The following is a 26,060-nucleotide window of genomic DNA, read 5'->3' as shown; positions in this document are numbered from 1 at the left end:
AACAGTGGATACCAATGGTGTTCACCTGCTCGTTCAACAAGTACTTCTGGAGAGCCCAGGGAGGATGGCCATCCTTCCAGGTCCTGGGGGAGCAGGTAAGGAAAACAGAAGACCTGCCTCTGTAGATCTCCATTAGAGTCCAGGACACCAACAGCCAGAAACACACAGAGAACATGGGCATCAACTTGAGGGTGGAAAACCAGACACACTAACTGAGGACTAGTCACAGGCACTGTTGCAGGGCTTGGTGACATAAAGGCTACAATGCTAAGATGCAGATCTGGAAATGCAACTCACCACCCCAAGTGCACAGCATGGCTGTGGGCAAGAGCTCAGAACTCAGAGCCAGACTCCGATTCTGTTTCCAAGAAGATGAGTCCTATTGGATAAGCTGTTGAGGCTCTTCCTTGCCTGTGGAATAGGCATAATTACAACTCTCCTCCCCCACACTAGACTGAAGAAATTGTAAGAAATTGTAAGAAATGTGCCTAGCACACAACTGGTTCCATGCACATTATTTACTGTTTGATAGAGACATTCTCTCTAAGTGCTCCCAGGAATCAAGAAGAAATCATCACATGTCTTATGCCTCCCACCACCTCACTATCCCCCAACCTCCATGATCACCTCGTTTCTTCAGGTCTTCACTTGACTCAGGAACTACCATGCTCCTTTCCTCAGTCATGTGCAGCTCATTAAAGATTTGGTGATTTTCTGAGAAAGTGAAGAAAATTAAAGAGCCACTAGATTAGTTTGACTTTAAAATACCACTTATACTGGGAGATATGGTTTAGAACGTTTGCATAGTTAATGTTAACTGCTTTAAACTTTGTTTTTCAAAATCCTGGGCAATCCAGAGCGGGAAAGCTTTACAGATCACCCTGTTCTCCTGCAGGTCTCTCCAAATTATTTATAATCCAACAGCAATTGCGATTGCATTCCATGGGAATGAAAGGCAGGAGGAAGCCTTCTGGGGTAAAATAAAGCATATCTCAAATGGTTTCCTGGTGCTCTGCCTTTGTCAGTAAGGGATAATTGTGCCCTCCCGCCACTCTTTAATGGGTCTGTCCCTTATCCAATATGCCATCCATCCATGTTCAAGGAGCTGGAGGAGGACCCTTTCCCCTCTTCCTGCTCCCACAAATAAGCAGGAATGAGCTTTGCAGCTTTTCCTTGGAGAGCCCAGGGGGATTCTTTTACCAAGAATCACATCACCACCTGCACTGGCCACAGATTAATCTGCTAATATTAGCAGTCCGTGTCTCCCTCTTCCACCAAAAAGAAATACTTTGTGCACTCCCTTGTTTCTTCTTATACAAATAATTGAAGTTATTTTCCATCCTCCATCTGTTCTATGATATAATGCTCTTGCTTAAGACAAGACAAGACATAATTGTTCAGCAGGATGGTGTTCAGTGCTGTGTGTGTGTGTGTGTGTGTGTGTGTGTGTGTATGTATACTCTTCTCGCACATTCACACATGGATAAGATTTCATTTGTAATGATCCCTTTATAAAGAGCATAAGAGACAAGAACAAGAGATCTAGAAAAATGATCCTTTGGGAGATAACGAATCTTACAATAAACATTCTCTACTTCTCTTCTTTTGTTCTTCATAATTGAAGGCATTAACATGAAAACCAGATCTCTCTCAGCCAGAATTCTTATGGCCTATGTGGACCAGCTACTGTCTATCTGTCACTTTGAGGACCTAGCTAGAATCCGCATGGAGCTGCTCTTTGTATTTTAAACACCTTCTTCCGAGTGGCAACTGAGTTACAGGGCCCCAGCCCCTACCTTCCCATAGATTCCAGGCACGCCAGGGAGGCAGAAGAAGCTCAGTGAGCAGGCTCACTCACCCTGCGTTACCTAGAACTCTGCAAATCTCTCAGTGAACTCACTCTTGGATGAAATTCCTTTGTCACTCCAATTGACAAATAGTGGCTACCCACTTCTGACACACAAAGACAGAAGGAGGTGGCTTTGGTGACCTCAGTCACTGCAGAATCCTAGGCAACATTCACATAGACTGGGATGCACACTATAATCTGAGGGAGTTCTACCAGTCCTGTCTCCCCTTTTGTGCTCTTTAGTTCCACAAATGGTGTCAGATAATCCACATACCTATCTCTTCTCTCTCTCCTTCCCTCTCATGATGCTTCTTCTTGCAGGAGGATCTGATATTAGCAAGTTTACTACAGTGAAAATATAAACTTATATTAAATTACTCCATCATTTATAAAGCCCTCTAATTGTGAACTAAAAGTTGTTATTCACTCAACCAAATTATCACATTCTTCTTAAGTGCCAGGCACTCTGCTCCATTCCAGAATTTTTACAAATTACCAAAACCCTTCCATTCAAAACACTGAGTCACAAGCTAATAGAAATGTGATCCTTGTTTGTTTTCTTTCATAATTTCAGCACAGTGATCATTGTTCTATATTTGACAAAGGGGTTTAAAGTCATGAGTTTGACTCAACCAGATTTTCAATGCAAATTGAAATGGTTTGAAATGGACAAAATAGTTTTGAAATGGACAAAAATAAACATTCTAACTGAACAGTGACTCTGTGAGCAAGAAAAAGCCTTCGAATCAACTATAATAAGTGAAATGAGGAAGGAAAAAAATTGGTGTTATCCATCAGATCAAAAATGATGACTTTTATATGAACAGTTCTTTTGCATCTAGCAATCTTACATGAGATCGTATCATACTGAACGTAGCCTTCGAGAGAAATTTTGTTCGCTATTTTCCAAGCACTGAGACGAGTGCCAAGAACATCAACTTACGAAAGAAATTGTCCTGGATTTTTAGAAATTTAGTATATATATGTTGTTATTTGGTTTTATAGTAACATGAAATGTTGATTGACTGAAATCTTTAAAAAGTATGATAAGCTCCCCAAATACCATCAGCAGTCTTCCCTGAGGAATGAGGAAAAACACCATTGTCCAAGGAGTGTCTTAGGAATGTCTTGGAAGGAAGAAGTCTGCGTGGGATAGGTGTTGGACTTTGGGATCTAGTTCAGATCACATGAGGCATGTCTTTCAAAGCAGTAAACTACCTGGAAGTGAGTAAAAATTGTGATGTAAGAGTTTAAGACCAGTGTACACAAGACTAAGGAAGCAAGTGTTAATAAGCAAACTGTTTGGTAAACGAAATTTTATAAACCAGGATTCCATTGATCTGTAGGAATTTCCTGAAAAGATTTTCTGGTGTATAGTCTTATCTTGCCCAAGCAAAAGTCCCCTGGAGCAAACCACCAGATCATATTAATTAAATTGTTCTACAATCTCATCTATGCTATATTAACACAGGTGATCTCAACTCACAGGTGCCTTTTGATGTTCAAAGACACAACTGTTAAAGTAATAGACAGTCTTTTTCTCCTTTGTATTTTTTTAACATTTATTTATACCTTCAAAAAGCATTATGAAGTTCTGCTTTGTGAAAGTCACCATGGTCTGTAATGTGGAGAATGCAAAGGTGAATAAAAAAGACCCTAGCAACAAGAAGCCTACGCAATAAGAAACATCAAGTTTGATATAACACAGATAAAAAATATAGCATCAAAAAGTATAGATGAATGCCTAAAAGGAGAAGTTTCTAAAGAGAAGGAGCTGATATTATCTGAATGATTTTGAAAAACATTTTTCAGAAAGGTGATGACTTTTGAGAGCAGTTAAGACTGGGGCATGTAGAGATGAAGGGATGGATGTCCCAAACAGGTGAGTGAGCTAAGCAAAGGTACAGACTTTTGTGAGAAACACAGTAGAAAAAGGGAAAAATTAAAGCCATAGACAAATGTGGGAATTGTAGTATCATGTAATTTGAAATCGAGGCTAAATTTATTACATGCTTTTATTTGATGACAAATAAGAAACAAGGATATTTAACTCATAATTTTATAGGGTTCCACAAAGATATGTTCTATATGTTCCATAAAGATCAATCTGGAAGCAGTATCAGACAGGAAACTCTCTCCTCTTTCCAGAAATATTGTATATTGGATGATCTGAAAATGTTTCTACTGCAAATTTCCTAAAGATGTTAAAAATTATATAACAAATTTTCCCTCGGTATCCAACTTGCAAGAAAGTAAAGGGAATCCACATGAACCAATAATCGATGGAGCTGAAGTAGCACCTAAAAATTCCTTGAGGGGGTTCCATGCACCAAGGCTGTGCAGGGTGGAGAGATGTGGGGGGGGGGGGGGTAGGGAGATTGGTGGGGTTGGGGAGGTGGGCGGAAGCCTCGAAGCTCTTACAACATGGCCAGTTAGAGTCAAGAAACCTTTCATATACATGCACAGAAACCTGGGAAGCAAGGACTCATCTTTCTCTGAGACAGCAGAACAACAAAGAAAAACCATGAGTCTACAAAAGGAATCAATGACAAATAGGCATACCTGTGTAAAATCTTGTCATTTAACTCAAATGGACTGCATACCATAATATTTTCACTGATGTTTGTAAAATCTATATTTAAACTAGGTGAAATGTACACATATAGGTAATCATTAAACTATATTACTTCTGTTTATATACCTTAGTTTTTTTTTTAATTACAGAAAAACATAAGCTATTACAAGTACAGGGAATGATATGATAAAGTCCCATGGAGCCATCTCCAACTTTCACAACAATGATCAATAAGTGGTAAAATTAACTTTATCTAAACCCTACTCACTCTCTCCAATCCAGATTATTTGGATACTCTTAGGTTTTATTTCATAATACTTCATTATGTGTCTACAAAGTTTAAACTTTAAAATGTTCAGATTGCCATTTAAACATAGAAATTTTTAGTAATTATTTCTTATTATCAAATATTCAGATCGTCTAAATCTCTCCCCACTCCCACCCCCCGTTTACACCTTTGGTTTTGTTTTGTTTTTTACTTAGGGTTGTTTGATTGAGTGGGAACACTTTGATCACTGAGCCTCTCAAAGTTTGAACTCATGGTTTTTAAACACCCTTTCTCTCCTTAAAATTTGTTTGTTATAAAAAGTGGCATATATAGTTTCCCACTTTCTAGAATTTGAGGATGGTATCGCTGTGAATGTCATTTCAAGGTCACTTGTTTGTTTGAGGAAGGATATTCCATAAGCAGCATTGCGAACTTCCTACTGAATCACATCAGGGGTACGGAGTGTCTGGGTGGCTTTTGCTAACATGAACCAGTTGGTGTAAGAATTGTCAGCTTGATTTATTCATTGCAAAAGTTCCCACTGGTTTTTTACTTTGTTGATCATTGCTTGGATCCATTTTTACATTAATATTCTTATATTTTTCTATGCAAAAGAGAAAGGCCAAACTTGGTCAGCAAAGGTTTTCATTACTCTGAGACACAGTCCATTGAGTAAGATCAAATTACTTCTTATTATTTCTATTTACTTCTGAATTTTCATAACAGTAAGTTTGTTTCTAGGATCCTCCAAAGGTCACCCAAGAGATTTCTATGAGGTAGGATAAATCCCATTAAGTACATGATTTTGATATTTTTGAAGTTTCAATTCATGGGCTCAAGAATTCTGATTTTATCTTTGATGACTTATTCTTTTGGGTAAAATAAGATAGTCTAGACTCATTTGCTATATTACTCTTCCAAAACCTGAAACCAAAAATTTTTTCCAGGGAATTAGAGGCCAGTATCTAGATCTTAGGAATGGTTATTGCTATTGGATGTGTCCTTGATTCTTGGCCTTTTCAGTGAGCACAGCTAGCATATACACACATTATTCTGCATAAAATAAGTTCATAGTGATATTTTAACTCAGCATTAGAATTCCATGGATTTTATATAACTTTGATCTCTTTGTGTTGCATTCTATTACTAAAATATTTGGCTACTAATAAATTTTGGAATTTTATTAACATACACAAATATAAATAAAGTGAATAAAGGAGAGAGACTATTGACTGTAAAATAATTGAGAATATTGTTCCTTAAATGTTTTTTCAGTGTTTTATCCCATGCCAAAGTTTAACATGAACAAGACTTTCCTGTTATTTTACTGCCTTAATATTTTAAATAAATAGCTTATTTCGATGCAAAAAATAAAAAATATTGTTTAAGAAATAGTTATTTTAGAAGTAACACAATATAAATTGTAATCATGTACAAATTTAAGCAATGGATCTGCATACTAGGAGCAAGTTTCAGTTGGGGAAGGCTCTTTGTTTCCACATTTTTTAATCTTTTGGTAGACATTCAAAGTACATGTATTTGTCAAATTTATTCAATTTGTACAATCGTATCAATTTAAGCAGAGAAAGTGAAAAGATGAAATAAACAAGGCACCACAAAATAAATAAACATATTTCAATATGCATTTACTACATCTATTGGTGGTCTAATGCAAAGTCATTTTTTAGCACCAAGCATCATATCCACGGGTCCACTTGTGTATGTGCAGTAACAGAGGGCAAGCAGCAACCAAGATAAACAATGCAGACATTGAAGACAGTACAATATCAAAGATAAAAAGATTGAAAGGAGTTAGACTCTAAAATTTGGAAGAAGGGAGAAAGTACACAGTCATAGAAGGAAGATCAGGAAACAGAATAATGTCATCAGACAAGAAAGAATTCCCACAAAAGGGTACTCAGTATGTCTAATGCAAAAAATAAATAAATAAATAAAGTGTGAAAATTAATTATCCATTATATTTGATACCTTCAATATCATTACTTTATTTTTTTCTTCTTTGAGAGAAAAAGAAATTCCCAGACAGAGGTTGGTTTTCAAAAGCAATAATCAGGAAGCAAAAAAGCATACGCAATTTTTCTTTGAAGCATTTTGGCACTGACAGGAAGAAAGGAGATGCACACGGGTTTGATTTTATTTGATGGTGGAAAGAACAGAACGAGATTTCATCAGATCTTTAGACTTAAGAAAGACCCAGTAGGTGCACAAATTAAAGATATGAAAAAATAAAACATAGTTGCTGATGGAGCACTGATAAATATTCTTATTTGGATAATTTCCAAACTATCATGCATATTTTCACATCAGACTCCTAAGAAGAAAAAGGTGCAGTTAATAAGTTTTTATTACTGGAAATTATATTTTTTACTAATTCATATTAATTGTACATATTAATAGGATTCAGCGAGAGCTATCTCCACACATCCTGAAGGTGTTACTACATCCTAAGGGTTTTACAATCATGGTGGCTACCTATTTACCTTGAACTTCATGTGAGTCCTAGGAATGGTGCACAGGTTGAGAAGGCAGCCTCTCCAAGTTCAGGGACACCCATGAGTTATGTCTCATCTGCTGCACTTTTGTCAGGTACTCAGTGATATGAATCAAGAATAGCTCATATCTGGGGATGTGAGACCAAGTTTGGGAAAGGGTTGCCTGTAGCACAGGGTTGACTGGGAGACCCAGTGCATGCTCAGTCTCCCTTGGCTCAGCCCTGGTCTGGAGATGCACCCATTGACAGGAGGGTTGGCTTTTTTCCCTGGCGCAGAGCCTTGAGTGGCATTGCTTCTTCTTCACAAGGTCTGCTCTGTAATGTCTGCTGGTGCTGTATGAACCTGCAACTTGTGCATGGAAAAGCTCAAGCAAACGATTAAGCAAAATAGATATTGCAGTATTTTCAACAAAATTAACATCTTTCCTTGGTTTTACTTTCGCAATTCTCAAAACTAAGCATTTATATCACCCCTGGGGTGTGGAAAGGAAAGGTGGAATATTAATATAGTATATATCAATTGCAAGTCCAAAATACAGACCCCAAAGGTAAAGGCTTGAAGATTTGGATAGAAAATGAGAGACATTAATTAAATCATTGGCATTTTAGACCCAAAGTAAGAAACATAATTTAATCATAAAATCCCTGCATAGCAATTATTAATGGAATGTATGCTGGGATAAATGATGCGAGGAATTATGAATAGGACTTGAAAATGTTATGTGAAATATAGAGAAACAAACAAATATGTGTTTTAGAAAATAGAATATATGACAGGCTGGTGATAAGACAATTTAATTGGGAACAAATTAAACCTACAAATAATAAACCTTACACATGCACATTTTAAGGAGGGTGATAATTTTGTGTGCTGCGAGCCTGCCCTTTAGGTTTTTATAACTATAGTAATTTTAATTGTTTTTCAGAGCTACAGACTCAGGCTACTTTTCTGTGACTGGCATCCCCTGGGTATAAACATAAAACCTTGGAAAAATGAAAATCTTGAAAGAAAGATTCTATTGATTATAAGGGTTAGGAAGTCAGCCCACAGGTTCTTAAACAGGAAAAGACTGTGTTATGGGTCTTACCATGATGTGCTAGGTGGTAAGATCCTTTCAGACACTCAAAGAACAATGTCCTTCTCTCCTGTTCCCTCCTCTCTCTTGCTGTTTCATCCCTCATGTTCTCTCTGCCTTAGTCTCTGTTGCTCTCCATACCTTGAGGTCACTCAGTCCTTCATCAGGAAGCTTCTATTTCCTCCTTCTGGGAGGCAGGGTAAGAGACAGAGACTCTGTTCACTCCAGGTGCATATAATCTCATCCTGGAAGACACAGACACACTGTGGTCCTACTGGTTTGAGTTTCATGACCACTTGTGGGCCAACCTCTGGGATCAGGTGAATGGCATCAATACTCACCAGAGGATGAAGATGTTCACTTAATCCATAATAAAATTTCTCTAAATACTATGAACTTCTATTTAAGCAATTTAGTGAGAAGTAGGTTACTCATCATTTCTGAGCAGTGGCATTTGTCATTGTCTTTTGCTAGCCTGGCTAGTCAGTACCTCCAGTGTGTTTTAACAAGCCGTCTCCTTCAGGAGTAGAAACTTGTTTTCCTAGCCTCCTTTGCAGCTATGATGCTGTGCATTGACTGCTATTCCAGTTTTCCCAGAATCCAAGTGTCTCCTGGAATTCTGAACTTTCAGACCTTTATCACCTTTAAACTTTTAAACTTACCAACTTTAAAATTAGTACAGTTCTGGGACAGTCACTTTGTCTGGGAGCAGGCTGATGCAGCTTCTCACACACAGAACACTGTGTCTAAGGTGATTGTTTCGCAGCAGTGCATGGGGATGGTGTGAACTCCCTGAGGGATGTGGCCAGGCCTCCAGGAGTCATCGTGTGCAGGGTTGGAGGTTTGAGTTCTGAGTCAGCACCCGTGACTAAGCTGTCACCTTCAGTGGAGTGGGTCTTTGGTGTGATTGGGAAATATTCTGGTTACCTGGCCATGAAGCCTAGTTCTTCAGCCACCACAGGCATTCCATGAACTATCAAACGTACTTTAATGCATTTCTTTCCTTCATAATAGAGAGATGAATTCTGATTTTTGCAACAAAGAATCGTGATCAATATACTGTGAAAGTTGGAAAATCGGTTCACCCGTACCTCAATTCCATCATCTGCAATTTGAGAATAAGAATTCCCTCCCTAGTTATCTTGCGAAGTTTCTGTGAATCTCAAAAGGGACAATATACGTGAAAATACAATGCACTATAAAATTCTGTAAATATGTTAGATAATTATTTAAGAATTCACTATACACAATGGAAATTATTCAAGCAGTCTGAAGAATAAAACGTCTTCACTCCTTTGCAAAACGGATCTTGAACATCTTCTTGGGTTGCCTGGGTAACACGTTTCAAACTGATAAATACGTTTTGGTATTTTGATTGCATCATCCCTTGTAAACTTATACTCAAAGAATAACATACTTAGAGAAAAAAGGGGAAAGTATGTTTACTTTCTGTTAAAGCATCTAGAATAACCCCTGACTCCAGTAAGAAAAATGCCATCAATGCCATTATTTTATCATGAGATAGTGGCATACAGGTTATCTTCAAGCTAAAAAGTTAACTGGTTTTGTTTATGTTACTTGTATAAGATAATGCTATAAAACGAGATAAAATAGAATTTTAATGCAATGGGGAAGCCCATTTTAATATTAGTACAGCTTATATGGGGAAGCCCTTTTGTAAAAAGACCATTAAGAAATCCTTAAGTTCAGGTGTGTGCTTCAGACTGCTTTGGCCATCGTATCTGCCTTCTCCATTCTGCAACTACTGGTGATCCTACTGCATGCTGGCCCCACTGGTGATCCTGATTCAAGCTATGGAAATATGGTCCAAAATATTTTTTAAATGGGAAGACAAATGCATATGGTGCCTGTTGGTGAAAAGGTTTGCCCTGTGTACCATCGTTTCCTTTGTAGAAACTAGCTTTCTTTTTTTCTCCTCTCCTCTACTAAAGCATTATAGTTATACATAGGAGTTGGATTCATTTTGACAAAATCACACCTGCATGGAATTTGTTTTACTGTATCCTTGTTCTCCCCCTCTTTCCCTCCCTTCCCCCCTTCTCCCTCTGCCTCTTCTCTTTCCTCTACTCTACTGATTTTCCCTTGAACTCCGTAGAAACTAGTCTTCTTGCCATTTGCATATTTGTTGAAGGCAATGTTCTATTAATTGGATATGACCATGCCACCTAGACACTGGGACGGGCCTGAACAATGTGTTCAGCACAGTCCTTACCCTACTCTCCAGCTGAGATGAACACGGCACTTAAGTTAGACAATTATTATTCTTGCCACACAGATTTTTTGAAAGATTTGTCTGTTGAGAGTTTCTCAAATGACTGACAAAGTTAGACATAGAATCTGGGTGCTACTGGAAGTTCTGACCACCATTGTTTGAGAAAGAGTTTTTCAAGGAAAGAAAATGACTTCCACGTGTTGAAAGAAGCTGAAACAACCTGAGAGACTCCCAGCTGCTGGTTCCAGAGATCCCTGATGACCCACTGAAGCCCAGTCCTTCCTGAGATTGTCTTGGGCATCAGGCTAATGACAACTGAGTCTTCCCGAGCCCAGTGGGCATTGGAGTCAAAAAGCTTGTCATTCCAACATCGCCTGTTGCTGACCATATGATCACTCAATCCCCAGGACTCATCCCCTCATCTGTACAACAGGGTCAGTATGTCCTCGTTAGAATATTATGATTGAAATGTGGTGTGAGTCCAATGTCTAGTATGGTGACTTTCCTAGCAGGTACCTAACCGGCCTTTGTTCCCTTTTCATCAAAATTGCTTCAACTGGTTCTCAGCTTGGCTCCCTACCAAGGGCATGCCCTCTCCCCCCTTCAATCTTGTATGCCTTAACTAGATCAGTCTCCTGAATCCAGGGGACTCTGAACGTGTCATTCACTGGATCAAATATTAGTGTATTTCCCTGGATTTCAAAAACAACCAAACTCCGCAATGTGGAATTTAAGACCACTCAACTTCCCTCTCCAGACTTCTCAACAGCCTTCCCCAACATCAGGCTGTACCTTTCAAATAAAACCAATGTCTGGGTAACACATAAGCATCTGTCATACTGCCTAACATTTCATAGAATTTATTAGCCTAAAATTCACTCCCCTTCTTCTCTTCCCCTGTCAAAAATGGTCCTATTCTTCAACAGCAATCCCCCAAACCAGCAAACACGTAAAGATAGTTGGATCATCTAGGCAGCACATGCCATGGTGCGGGTAACCTCTCCTCCACACTGTCGGAGTCCTCAGTTTGATTCTCCTTTTGTATCTAGTCACATGTATATGTCTTCATTCTCTTTACTAGCGTGTGATCCTTGACATTAAACTTTACTCCACATAACGTACTGATCATTATCAGGAGTTCGGCAGTCAGACACCACAAGCTTCAAATCATAATTTTGCTACTTCCTACTTCATTTAACTTTACAATGTAATAATGATTTGCATTTTGTAAGTTTCTTATGAAAGATACATTAGGGTAGACTCTACAATGCCTGAATATAAGCTGTTCCACGTTGAAAGATTTAAAATTTTTTAAAAAGAAGTTTCCGTGAATGGTGTGTCTTTGTCTTACCAGAGTGTGGCAGCTGCTGGGAGGATCTGCAGGAACGATGGAGTTGGTCAGAGCCAGGTGCTTGAAGAGTGTGCACACAGTTGGCACCACTTCATTCATTCACCCCCTGACCCTGCATTCCTCCAACAGCCACTTGTTCATAGGAACCAGGCGTCAACCAGGCATTATATTAGAAGATAATCAAAACCACTTTAGAAAACCAGAATTTTCTGCCATGACCTGGGGATTATGATTCAGAAACTTGTTGATAGATTGAGTAAATCAATGGAGTATGCTAAACATTACCATTTATCAATAGGTACACGTGATTTCTTTATATATTTCTCAACTTTTATAACAGATCCTCAGTTTGGTACAAATATCATTATTTTGCAAAGGATGAAACGAGGTGGGCATAACAAAAACTTGTGCCTTGCTGTTGAGTGAAGCAGTCAGCTGACATCTGGGGACGGGGCCCTTGCCTCCAGGGACTGGCTCCTTCCTTCCTACGGTGCACCTTCTCAAGGTGGGTCACAGTTTTTCAGAAACAAAGAGACCAGGAAGCCTCTTTGGTATGATGAGAAAAACAAGTTCTAGTAAAGTCGATAGAGTTGCCCGAGGTCTTCTGCTACTGGGTAGAACTCCACAATGACAGGGCCACTCCATGTGGAGTAATAACGTCAGCATATGGATAAATAATGAATCCATGTCTGGATCAGCTCCGACTTTCTCTAATAAGTATGAACCGTTTGCTGACCTCGCTGTCTGCATTTTCACATAAGCCACCATCTTCAGTCATCTGCATGCACCCAGGAAGACACAAAGGAGCTTCCATCTGCATGGAACACAGGAGCCCAGTGACCTTAGCCTGCACGAGGACATCACACCTGCAAGGCCCTCTAAAAGGCAAGTACAGGATCCATCTGCACCTGACAAAGCTTTAAGTGGCTTGACCTTTATAAAGTAGAGCTTAACTTTCTCTTTTAGCCTTTCCCTAAGAGGTCTTTCCTCTGGACTTGGAAGAATTATTCATTTGAAGGCTTAAGACTCCTATGGCCTCAACAGTAGTTAGGTTTTGAAATGTTTAAATATGAGCAATAGGTACAGAGTGCGACTGGAATAGCTAGCCGTTTGATGTTTTAAAAGGAGCCTGGAAGTTGTTTCTGGTCCTGTTCCCCAGCTACTCGTGTAACACTAGGCCATCTCATCAGAGCCTCTCTCTACTTAACAGGGTAATGACGGGGAGCCACTTAACCAGTAGGAACCGTTTTATTACTGCTTTCTTCCCTTCGTCCCTAACCTGAGGATTGCAAGTCAATGCAGACCTCTCCTGCGATGCAGACCATCTCCCTGGTCCGGGGGGAATGATTACACAGAAATGTCCTATCATTTCAGAATTACTGGCAAATTTCTTATTTAGACGATAGGGTGGAAGTTAAAGACACCTTGTAAAGTAACTGACACAATTTCCCAAACAGGAATGGTCATGAACAGAAGTTTCAAACAGACATGGAGAGACTTGAGAAAGCTTAACTACATAGTTATTATTTTCAAAAAGAAAATTTAGCCACTCAGTGGCAAACATCTGACCTTGGGTGTCTTTGTTTTACTCTCAGTGGTTTTTCAAGGGAAAAAAGAAAGAAAGAAAGAAAGTCTTCATCAAAGGTAAACAGCAGTTCAGAGCTCTAAAATTGTCACACCCCTCCCCCATTTTTTTTGGTTTCTACATGTAAAGGTTTAAAAAAGGAATTAGACACAAAGCACCCTATTGGACATAAATGAGGGCTGATTTATTAGTGAATAATTAGCAGGGGGAGGGTTATGATTCATAAGACCCATTACAAGGATTGTTTTAAGTGACTTAACACACAATATATTAAGAAGAATGGTTTGTACTCGCCCAGGCACTGTGGTTCTATTCAACAATTCAACATGTTCTGTAATGTCTCACACAGCATGGCGTTTGGGGCATGGGGTCTGCAGCCAGACTGCATTGGATTCCTCGTTCTGCACTGTGACCCTGAGCGCGATGCAATGACTTGCTGGGGTGCAGTTTCCTCATCAGCTACACAGGAAAGAAACAGCCCCATCACCTCAAGGCTGTGATGAGGATTAATTGTGTGTATTGCTCTCCTAGGGCAGCCTGGAACCAGAACCACAGATTGGGAACTGAAAACACAGAAACCTACTCTCTCACGGTTCTCAAGCCTCGAAGTCAGAAACAAGGGGTTTGGTGGGGCCGTGCTCCTCTAGAGCTGGGGAGGGTTCTGCTCTGTGACTTCCAGCCTCAGTGGCCTGGCACTCTCCGTCCTCTGGATGCAGCCCTTCGATCTCCGCTCCCATACTCACATGCTGTTCTTGTGTATGTCTTCCCTGTCCACCTTCCCTCTGCATCGCTGACTCACAGACACCAGTCATATTGGCCTAAGGGAATCCCATGCTCCACCATGACTTTCATCCTAACCAAATTGCAACAACTGCCTTCAAAGAAGGGCACATTCTGAGGTAACAGGACTTAAGACTTCAGCATTTATCTTTGGGAGACACGATTCAACCCTTAACCTTTTGTTAATAACTGAACCTGGAAATTAGAGTAGTTAGCATGGGTGGAAGTCAATGACTTCTAGACCCAACCTGCATAAGTGTGTCTTAACCCTAAGTGAGCAGTGGAGACCTGGAAAGGGATTGTGTGCTGCCCTGACGGAAGTCTACGTTCTCATACATACAGTTTGGCTTACTCCGCTTGCCTTACACAGGAAGAGAGAAGTCTGTAAATTATTAAATTATTCCTTTCTTTGTTCAGTCTTAGCTGTGCTAGGATTACTTTTGATCCTGGGCCAAACCCTTTCCGTACATGGTCTTTGTCTTCTCGAGGGTCTTATTCAATCCCAGCATTCTGTGCCGGCAGTGTGATGAATAGCATGCATGTTCCATGGATCTCCAAACTTTCTAAGTCATGTTCGTTGTGTTTGCTAATTTTGTTTTCCTTACTGTTCTTGGTTCCATACTTAACTTGCATAAGAACAATTATATTCTATATATTCAACCTCAATAAAATTAAACCTTTATTAATGTTTGTATGCTAATGACATCTATGAAAAACAAATGACCTTTGAAAATAATCATTTTTCTTCTTACTGAATAAATCCTAGCTGAAAATTATAAGACTTTTTTGGGTAAAAATAGATATAAAACTAAAAACCTTAAGTTTGACTTTTCCTGCTCTCTTGTATTGTAGAACAGATTCTACCTAAAGAATTATGATTTCTACTTAGGTGAATGAAATAGTGCATTATTCTTAAGATATATTCTCAAATTTTATATCTCTTAGCTCAAAGGATATAATATTTCCACTTAAAATTTGCTAAGATGAAAACAAATTGAAGCATCCATCAAGATTGTTCTAAAGGTAAATTCTAAATGATGTGACTAAATTATTGCAGAAATGATGAGTTTCTATAATTTTTATATTGCAATTTAAAGTTTATGTTACTTGGTTTTTCATCCAGAAACTTGTTTCACACCCCTCCCTTTTCTTTCTTTAAAAAAATATAGACATGCTAGAAATAATAATATGCTTGCAATGTCACTCTTTGTCAAGACCCAGTCAAATCTTCTTTTGTATTATTTAAATAGCTCTGAAAATATACCATCTACAAAAAAAGTGGCATTAATTGAGTTAAATTCAATGGATATTGTTGAACACTTGTTAATTTTCAGGCAGCATGTTTGAACACTGAAAATATAAAGAAATACAATGAACGTCCTAGTCTGTCCAGGAGACAGAGGGAAAAATAAAAGAAAAAACACTTACAAGTTAGCTGGTCTATTTCCAGCTATAGCATCCTGTGTCTAAAATAGCTCATCAATGTCTAGGACCTTAAACTCTTATTTAGCAGCTTTAAAGTGTCAGAACCAGAAAACCAAGAAATAAATGATAATCTTGCAGTTATTAAGGACGAGATACTTTAATACATAACAGATGAATAACAAAATAAGACACCACTGTTGAAGTCCCAGATGGGTACTGCACACACACACACACACACATGGCAGGATTTCAGGGAGAGAAGGTACTAAGAGGAACTAAAGCAATTAAGAAAGCAGAGCCTCAAAGGTAAAATTCTAGATGGAGTGTAAAAACACTCAGGATTGGGCAAGGCTTAGGACAAGAGGAAACAGGGCAACAAGGTGAGATGCAGGAGACCCCAGGCAAAGCCGTGGGATTCTGGTCTGACTCAGGTTGGAAGTTCACAGACAGGAGACAACTTGGCAGGTGTCATTGATATGAGCTGTCTCCCCAAAGCTTCTGTGTTATTTTGGAAAGTTCTGAGGTGAAATGATTGGATTATGAGAGCTGTAACCTAGTCAGTCCAGCCAGGTTTGAATGGCCTCCCTGGGTGTAACTGCAGGCAGGCGGGGTGTGGCTGGAGGAGCCTGGCTGCTGGGGACATGCCCTGGGAGGGTAACCTTTCCTGGTGCCTCTTCCATCCTCTCTCTGCTTCCTGATCCCACCATGAGCAGAGCAGTTTTCCTCCATGAGATGCTACTACGACTTTACCTCGGACCCAGAGCAGGCCACCTGTGGACTAGAGACCTCTGAAACCATGAGCCCCAAATAAACATTCCCTCCCCTAAAAGAGGTATTCAAGTCAGGTATTTTGGTCACAGTGACACAAAAGCCAATTAGCACAGGGGTATAAGAGGCTTGAAACCCTCAAGGGAGAAAACATTAATGAGCTGTTGAACAGAGGAAGGAAAAGATGACCTGGTGATTTCAGGATATTCATTATCTCTTTATATCAATAAAAGTGAATTTAACTATGTTATACCCACTTAATGTAAACACTTTACTTCCTTTAAAAGTACTTATGAGCAAAGAAATGTGGTAAATGTAAATAAGGGAATTTTGGGGACCTATGGGCCTCCATTCGAATCTTTACTCCACCACTCAAGCTGTGTGATATTGGTGTAATTATATAATCCTTCGTGTAATTATACCTGCACTTTAATTGTGTGTTAATTGGATGCAATGTGCCTACGTCACAGAGTTGTCAGTGGGTTCAGCAACACCACCATGACACCTAACACACTCTATGGGACAGAGATAGCGCTCCAAGAATTATTAACAGTTATGTAACTACCTACTCAATGGAGGTGGACACTGCACAGCTATCCAAAGACAGTGGAACCTATGGTTGTCACAAAAAAATTATTCTGAAGAGAAAAATGATCTTAAAATCTTTGCAAAAGAAAGGAAGAGTTGAAAATGTCATAACCTTACCCTGTGACATCAATACTACAGTATTGCTTGGTCCAGATATTTTTCCTAAATGCATGAAATATTTTTTAAAAGCTGCAGTGGAGGTTGATGGGTTGGTTGAACCTGCACACATACCTTGTGAACTCCTGAAAGGCTGTGAAGTAGCAGAGCTCTATGCACCAGCACCAGCAAAATAAGTGGCAGATCAAGGCCAGGTAACACTGAGGAGGCTAAGAGAATAAACCAAAAAGAAGAAAGCAAGAATTTCAGAATCCATGTGTGGAAACACGGCCTGCGTGAAGCACCACAGGGAGAGAGTTGTGGTGCGGCACTTGTCACAGTTGGTTTGCAAGGGAAGTGGCTTACTTAGCCATGATTTAGTTATTTGTTTGAATCTGAAACCTAGCTTGTACTACTGACCAAATGTAGAAGACTTGATTTCTGTTTCTGGAGAGTAGGGGAAAAATGTTGAGTAGCAGGAAAAATAGCATCCCCGAAAGAAGGGATATGATCAAAACCAGAATAAAACAATAACAGGAAATGGCGTACAGTGTTTTATGCCTCAGTGTAGGACGCAGACTTCGGCATCCAGAGTGTCTCAGCTACCCACAGTGAATGTTGCTGAATTTCTTCACAGAGCAAACCAGCATGGTTGTGCATCTGCACTGATGTAACTAGACAGACAGTGAGAATGTGCTCTGGGCTTTTGACAAATCAACAATATTATTGAGCAATTTCGGTGTCCTAGGCACCCAACGTAGTCCTCAGTGTACAGCAATGTGTGAGTTGAATTGTGTGCCCCCAAAGGATATGTTTAAGTCCTAACCCCTGGAACCTTCGCATGTGACATTATCTGGAAATAGAGTATTTGCAGATGTAACCAAGTTAAGAAGAGACTATATGAATTAGGGTGAGTCCTAACTCCAGTGACTAATGTCCTTATAAGGAGAGAGATTTTGGAGAGACAGGTACACAGGAAAGGCCATGAGAACACAGAGGCAGTGAATGGAAGGAAGGAAGACCAAGCCAAGGGAGTACCAGCCAAGGAAGACCAAAGAGTGTCAGGAAACATCAGAAACGACAAAAGGCAAGAGAGGGTTCTTCTTCAGAGTTCTCAGAGAGAGACATCCCTGTCGACACCTGAATTTCTGCTTCTAGCCTCCTGAACTGGGGGAGAATCCCTAGCTGTTGTTTTAAGCCACCACCCAATTTGTGGTCCTTTGTTAGGGCACCCAAGGAAGCTAAAACAATTCTTGACAGAGCTTGCATTTAAATGGTGAGGAGAGGTAGATAGTAAGTTTGTAAATAATAAATATACTACATAACTTATTTCTGGCATTGGTGAAGCTTTTGAACAAAGAAAGAGAAGCAACGTCACAGAGGGCTCCTTGTGCTGTCTTGACAGCTTGTCCTAGGGTGGCATTTTTTTGGCATCAGGCACGAGACCATGAGAGGAAGCTCTTTCCAAAAGAAAAAAGTAAATTCAAAATCTTACAGCCGGTGAAAAAGAGGAGGAAGACTGAGCTTGGGGCATCTGTGGATCAGAAAAAGGTCCATGTGGCTGGAATGTGCTGAGGGGAGGTGGAAAGAGATGGGGTTTAAGAAGAATCTGGGGCCAGGCCACCGAGATCATAGGAAGGAGTTTGGCATCCGTATTGACTGCAATGGGACAGCATGGAAATGTTCAAACAGGGGAGATTTATGCTCTGTGAGATGATTTTGGCTGCAAGATGGAAAATGGATTTAGGGAAAGAAAAAAAAAACAGAAGAGCCACGCAGACCAGTAGATGTGGTGTAAGCGGGACATTATGGAGACCTGCTTCAGACTGGTTCAGCTGTGCCTGATTTGTGAGACCAGCAAGGGAGATAGATACCTAGGAGCACTTGGCTATAAAGCCCACGTTTGAGAGAGAAGGAGGGGAGGGAGATAACATTTTAGAGTCAGTGATGTGGAGTTCGTATTTAATTCATGAGATTAGGTGAGATTTTCAAGATGCATGCAGGGAGAAAAGAAAGATATGCTAGAGCCAGGGTCTTCCAAACCATGGCTTAGGAGATCAAGAAGAGCCAGAGAATAAGAAAAGAGAAAAGAAAAATAAGGGGAGTATAGACAACAGAACAGAAGCAGGGTGTGGGCATTTCAAATAGGAGATGGAAAGTAATCCCAGCAAATGCGGTTGAAAAGCTGAGTATTATTTCTGGCCTTGGGAAGAGTTTCAGGAGAGGGACACTGTGAATGCCTGATAGGAGAGGCTGGAAAAGAGAAAGGGTGAAGAAGTGGGGTCAGGCTGTGGAAAGGCCAGGACCCAGAGGCCTCATGTTAAAAATAAACTTTGGGAAGCTTTCAGAGAAAGTAAATAATGCATCAGAATCGAAGAGTAGCTCTGGAATCACAGGTCATACAGCCAGAGCCTAAGAGGGAAATCACACCCTTCGCCACCACCCCAACACCCTGCCCTGTGTCTCCCTAGTTTAGAAGTTATACAGGCACCCAACCACATCCCGTCATCTCCTAGCAATTAAACAAAGCCACTCAGGAACAACCCAGCGTTTCAGAAAGCTTTCCCTTTACATTTCCCTGCCTGATGTTGTATCTATGTAATTGTGGCCTTTATTTGTCTGTTAATATCGACTATGAGGACAAACTCCTTTAGGAGTAACAAGAGCAGTGACCTCAGGCAAATGCCTTGTTTCAGGGTCCTAATGACTCAGGAAGTAGATGAAGATTCTCGTGATGATACAAGATTACTTGAATTAGGGATGAAGTTTGCCGTGATGACACATCTCCCAAATCCCATTCCTGCTATTGTCAGGGATCCAAAAGGAGGATCATGAAACAGTGCAGGGGAAGAGAAGATCATCATGACCCCTGTAAACCTCAGTGCATGTATACCTTTGTGATGTTGTATTACTTTTTCCAAGTTTCTCTTAGGTTTATTTGTGCTAAAAAGGCTCAAATCATTACCAATCGGATTGCCTATCACAACTTCAAGAACTATGACCCCTGCAGACAGTCCCAATGTAGACACCAAAATATTTCTTTTTTCTCATTATAAAAGATACATATCATTATTACCAAAATAGCTCATGAAAACACCAAACATTTATTGACTTATTCCCATGGATAGTCATTGTTCTTAATGCTTATATTTAACAACTTTAATAACCCTAAGAAATTGGTAATTATAATTTATAAGGGAGAAAAGGGAGATGCCAGGTGGGGGGTGGTTAAGGAACTTTCCTGGAATGGCTAATGTCAACTTGGCTGAGCTTTGATATAAACATTACTCTGGGTGTTTTTCTGAAAGTGTATTTGAATGAAGTTAACATTTAAATTGGTAGAATTTTACTAAATTGTATCGCCATCTGCAATGAGTGGGCCTCATGTAATCTGTTGAAGATCTGAACAGAAAAAAATGACCTCCCAGAAGACAAAAGGAATCCTCCAGCACATGAGCTTCAGACTTGAACTGTATGGTTGGATCTTCCATTGGTATCCAGTCTCCCAGTGCACCCTGTGGATCCTGGGCTGGGCAACCCCCACATTGTATGAGCCAAATCCTTAAGATATATGATAGATAGATAGATAGATAGATAGATAGGTAGATATAGAGATAGATAGATTTGTTTTCACATATTCTATTGGTTCTATTTTTCTGGAAAACTTTAATACATTGTTCAAAGTCACATAACTAGTCTACAGTGGGCTTTTGACCAGGCTCTCTCTCTCTCTCTCTTTCACACACACACACACACACACACACACACACACACCCTTCCTTTTTTATGACCAATATCCCAAGTGCACTGCAATCATGTACCCTTCCTCTCTATGCAGCTTTAGAGAACGCTGCTCTCCTCCAGCTGAGAGTTTGCTTAGGATGCAATTTAAGCAAAGAAGACTTTGTCCTTGAATGCAAATTCCTGCCCTCCATAAGGATGTATATTGATTGGAAGTGACTCATTTCAACAGCACCAGACTAAAAAGCTGTCCATTGGTTCCTCCTCTGAGGGCTCCACTTCCCCTGGAGTTTTCCTTAAATTATATAAGTTTCTCCATATTTCATCAATAAATTCCCTTTTGTGCTTAATTTTATCAGAATGTCTCTTCTACTCTTTTTTGGTTGTTGCAACCAGGGAGCCATAAATGACATAGGCATATATTAAGACTATTCTGCATAATAAAGGATTCCCTGCAGAACATGACTCTGTGGCTTTATAAATTGTATCATGGATACATAATATATTTAAGCCCTTCTCTAACATAAGCCATTCAGGTTGTTTTTACTTTTTCCTTCTTTGTACACACAACCTCCTCCCAGATATTGCCAATATAAACATACAAACGATAAATGAAGAGATTGCATTAACCGACACCTTCTATCCTGTCTTTATATGCTCATGCAGGGTCACCTGAGCTTGGAAATCTACCTCTGTCCTAAACCCTGGTGGTCACGAGGGTAACCCACACATGCTTACAAAGCATCGATACTGCTCTGGGCACAAGCATCGTTTGGGTGTCCACCTGCCATGCTCTGCTCTGACTCCACCATGTGGAATCTCTGCATGCCAGGTCCATGCCCCATCGTCCCCACCATGGGCGAAGCCACCTCTCAGAACACCATTGCACGTCACGAGTGTTCAGTCCTTGTGCTCTCAAAGCCATCCGTTGCCAACTGACTTGCCAGAGCAATCGTGGTGTCCATGCTGGAGTGAAGACACTACGCAAATCTAGAAATGGAAAAATCCTACTTCTCATGCTCGGTCCCAGAGTCTCCTAAAGTTCACATTGAACAAATTCAACATTTTGGTGAATTTGGGGGGAGCGGTATTTTTGTGCCAATGACTCATTTATTCTCAAGCTAAAGGAGACCAGGAAGGGAGGGCAAGACATTTTAGGTCTCCAGGGGGAAGAGCTGTGTGCACTTGGAGGAGCATATTTGATATTATGCATATGATTTTATATTTGGGAGTCAACATGACACCCCATTATCTTCTAAAATCATATCATAAAGAACAAAGCTGAAAAAAAGGAGATTTCTTGGTTGTTGTTTAAATAGAAGTTATACTGATTTGTACCAGGAGACATAATCTGAGCAGCACCAGGAAACACTGGCGCTCACAGCCACACCATGCCACCCACTGCTCCAACCCACTCCTTTGCCTTTCCTCAAAATGAAGAGTCTGTATTTGTATCAACACATTTTTAAAAATTCCAAAAGATCAGGCCTGCAAATCCAGGAAATAGTTAAATTCCAAGAGAAAGAAACAATACATTTTCAAATTTATCTTATTATATCACAAAAGCACTTATATATTTAAATTCCCAGAATACAAAGACATCTGTAAACAATAAGAAAGTCTACATCTACTCCCAGAATACCTTATTAATATCTTATTATATATTGTACAAGTACACTTTTATACTTTTTTCCCCTTTTCCAATCCAGAAGAAAGTACACTGCACATGTATTTGCATCTTGGATTTTTCACTTAATAGTTTATCTTGAAGGTTTTTCCATATCAGTACATATTCTTTATTTATGGCTAGGTTTTCCCTAAATTAAAGTTGTATGTTAACTTTGTCTTTTTAATGATTCTAAATCTTGTACTAATATACTATCTGTAAGATACATGAGTACAGGGCTCCAAGGTATATTATATGTGATTGTGATATAATATTCCCTCTGTAGAGATTGTACCAAATACATGCCAATCACACTTATAACAGTGGACCTATTTTCCAATGAGTTCACCACATTGAGTTTCATTGAGTTTCAATTTCTCTTTCCAACCTGTCTAGATGAAAAATACACAATATCATTTTAATCTTAACTTGTATCTCTCTTATTATGAAGGTAGTTGACTTTCTTTTCCTATTTTAAGTACTATTTTCATTTCTCTTTCTGTGATTGATCTGTTCAGACACTTTTTGTAAAATTGGATAGTGGGAAATCTTTCTTTTGGGATCAAACCCAGGGTCTAATGCATGCTAAGCAAGTATCTACCACTCTTTACATATTTGGGATATAAATTCTTTGTGATATAAATTGCAAATAGTATTTTCCAGTTTGTCCTTCAACTTTTGACTTGGCCTACAGTATTTTGCTTTGGTTCTGCTTGTTTGTGTGTTTGTTCTACCTGAAGCTATTTTTTGAGGACTTGCTGCCCACCAGGTCCTATCTCTATAGACATTTGAGGGTGACCTTCCTACCTCCCACTGAGTCAATTGCTATTTCATCATCTACCTTCTCTCCACATACTGTGAATTGGGGTGACAGGTGTTTCCAAGGTTCATGGAACATGAGGTTCTTTTTTGATTTTTGTTCATGTCATTTCTGAACAGGTTTCAAGAAGTCAAGGGAGAGAGACTCTCTCCCTCACCTAAAGGGTCTTTTTGGCTAATGGAAATATGATGCTTAACCCAAGATCTGTTCATCAAACAAAAAGAAATGTTATGTTTGTTTTCTAGAGGTCTTGTTTAAGATGTTCTTCCGTTCTCTGAGGAAATTACATCAACTCTGGAACAATTTCCTTTATAAGAAATTGGTTTTAAACTCAGCTGTTAATATCCAAAACTCTTAAAGAAGCTTATATAGAAATGTTAGCACATTTTAGTAAAAAGATAATTCCCTCAAAGGAAAGTGGTCTTAATCATGTTATGTTCTTTTACACCTGGACATGCAAAAGTGACCCATCTCCCAAATGGGAATAGAACAATTCCATTATAGTAGCACTGAGGTGGGAAATTAAGTTGCATGTGCATTATGAAAATTTACCTCCTATGACACTGAAGGAAAAAGAAAGATTATTTTGTATTCAAGTTTGGAAATCTTGCTTATCATTTTCTTTTTGGATACAAATAGTTCATTCCAAGGAAAGTCTGTCTACCTTGTAATAAGTCTCATGCAAAGTAACTTACAGGAATGTCTGATGAGCTTCATTGGACAGGATATAAAAATTAAAACTAAGCTCCATAAACCACAAAATTAGCTGCAATAATCACTAATATGTGGCCTCGTTGTTGCTTCTTATACAAACTGCCTTCAGTTGTAAAATTAATACTGCACATCAAAGTTGGCTTTTTTCCAGGTATATGTCTCAATTCTATTAATAAATAGAATTTTATCAGTCCTATATAAAATTGTTTTGAAGATGACAACAAAGACATTTTTGAGAATGAGCAGAATATTTCACATCACTTCCTAAGTGCCACAAATAAGTAATTTGCTCTGCTTACAGGTGCGTAGACTGAGACAGAATTATTCCCTGGCATGAGCATCAAATGCGTAGTCCAGTAAGAGCTGTGATTCAGGGAAATCTGCAGCCTAATACATGCACTAACCAGCTCGCCTTTTTCTAATAGATGTTACATCACTTAACACACCGTAAGGTTTATTCGCTGTTTAACACTGATGGGCTTTTCATGGGCGATTCCCTCCAACCTGTGTAGGAGTCACAGAGGACACTGCCCCACCTGCAGCAAGGATAAGGGACTCTGAACACGGCCATCTACAGACTCACTTGAGCGTTAATCGGCAATGCTTCTCCTCGTTCATCAGGTTCTCCTCCTACCTATTTTCAGGAAAGAGATCTTGTGACCAAAGTGGATGAGTATGATAAATAAAGGCGAGAGAGGTGAGCATGGGTTTCAAAGCGACACGTCCCAGTCAAAACAGTGCAGGGTCGGAGTGGGCAGCACATTGCTGGATACGGTTTGAGCACCACTTGACCCTTCCATCTGCTTTGCTCGAAAGCTCAAAGGTCAAGACTTAAGGAAGGATGTTTTCTGTGCAAGTTTAAAGAATGCTTGATGGTTGCTAACTGTACCTGTGTTTAAGCTCTGAATTGGTCTATTTGGAGCCAGAATTGAATTGGAACAGAAAACCAAGCAGCTCCTTAGAATCATCAAAACCTAAGTTGTGGTTTAAGACAAGTAAATGACCTTGCCTTGACCTAATGACCCAAATCACGTGACAAGACAGACACATTTTTCAATCTCTCTCTCTTTTTTTCCCTCCAGGACGAAGACAACAGTCTAGTCCCATGAGCTAAATGGTATCAAATTAAATGTCTGAATTTTATTTATATTTTAAGCCCATTTCTGGCAGGCCTTGTAATAACAGTAATAATCATATTTTAGGGATTGAATTCGACTAGATTTTGGAAAGACTGTTTTCCTATCTCATATAACTTCTTTCTCCCAACAATGACAAAGCCTCCTGAGTATAAGGAAGATAATAAGAAAGGCAGAGGCTTCCCTAGAAACAGCCTGATAAGAATGCAGACAGGCAGCAGCCTCCAGTAATTGTCCTCGTGGTCAAGACCTCAAAAAGCTTGTAACAGCGAGCGTCGCAAGGTTTAAAAATAACAGTGATGGTCAGAGCAAGGGCTATCGGCTCCGAGAAGAAAGGGCAGCTAAATCTGGAAAGACACCTTGCTCTGGAAAGGACAGTGCGTGGAGAAGACGAGAGAGTGAGAAGGGCTGAGTTTCCTACAGAACACAGTCCTGCACGCCAGAGCCACCGACAGGTAACACTGATGCCAGTGGAGTGCCAGGGGCCCTGTGTGTGGAGAGGCAGTCCACGATGTGCTGCTCCTGCCGCTGCCCCCATGGGGGCCAAGGCCGCTGGGGAAGGTTGCCTCTAGTTCTAAGCCAACCGAACATTCGCAAATCCAACCACATAATGGACCTCGTGATTCCTCCTCTAGCTTCAAGAGCAGAACTCTACTCATAAAGATCAGAATTCATGTGCATACATGCACACACGTGTGTGTGTATCTGCATGTGTTCTAATATAAATAAATACTATTGTTCATCTATAATAATATACATACATACCCATAAATACGCACACACACCTTGTTTTAGCCTCAGAAAAATAGAACTATTAATGTTCCCTCATGAAATGCGAGTGTAAGTGGTTTGTTAATGTAGTTATTAAAATATAGCA

At 39.7% G+C, this 26,060-nt stretch overlaps 1 long non-coding RNA gene across 1 annotated transcript in view; it reads right to left on the bottom strand.

The window, feature by feature from the left end:
* Positions 1-295: 295 nt before the first annotated feature.
* LOC124965814 (uncharacterized) overlaps positions 296-26,060 on the bottom strand; it is a 39,385-nt gene continuing 13,620 nt past the window's right edge. The window contains exons 3-4 of the long non-coding RNA XR_007105234.1: positions 628-714; positions 296-411 (exon numbers count right to left, since the gene is read on the bottom strand). This is a non-coding gene — a long non-coding RNA (uncharacterized LOC124965814). The remainder of the gene's footprint in view (positions 412-627; positions 715-26,060) is intronic.

This window comes from Sciurus carolinensis, chromosome 15 (assembly GCF_902686445.1).
Source record: "Sciurus carolinensis chromosome 15, mSciCar1.2, whole genome shotgun sequence".
Classification (NCBI taxonomy): domain Eukaryota; kingdom Metazoa; phylum Chordata; class Mammalia; order Rodentia; family Sciuridae; genus Sciurus; species Sciurus carolinensis.
This window is presented reverse-complemented; position numbering and strand designations above follow the sequence as displayed.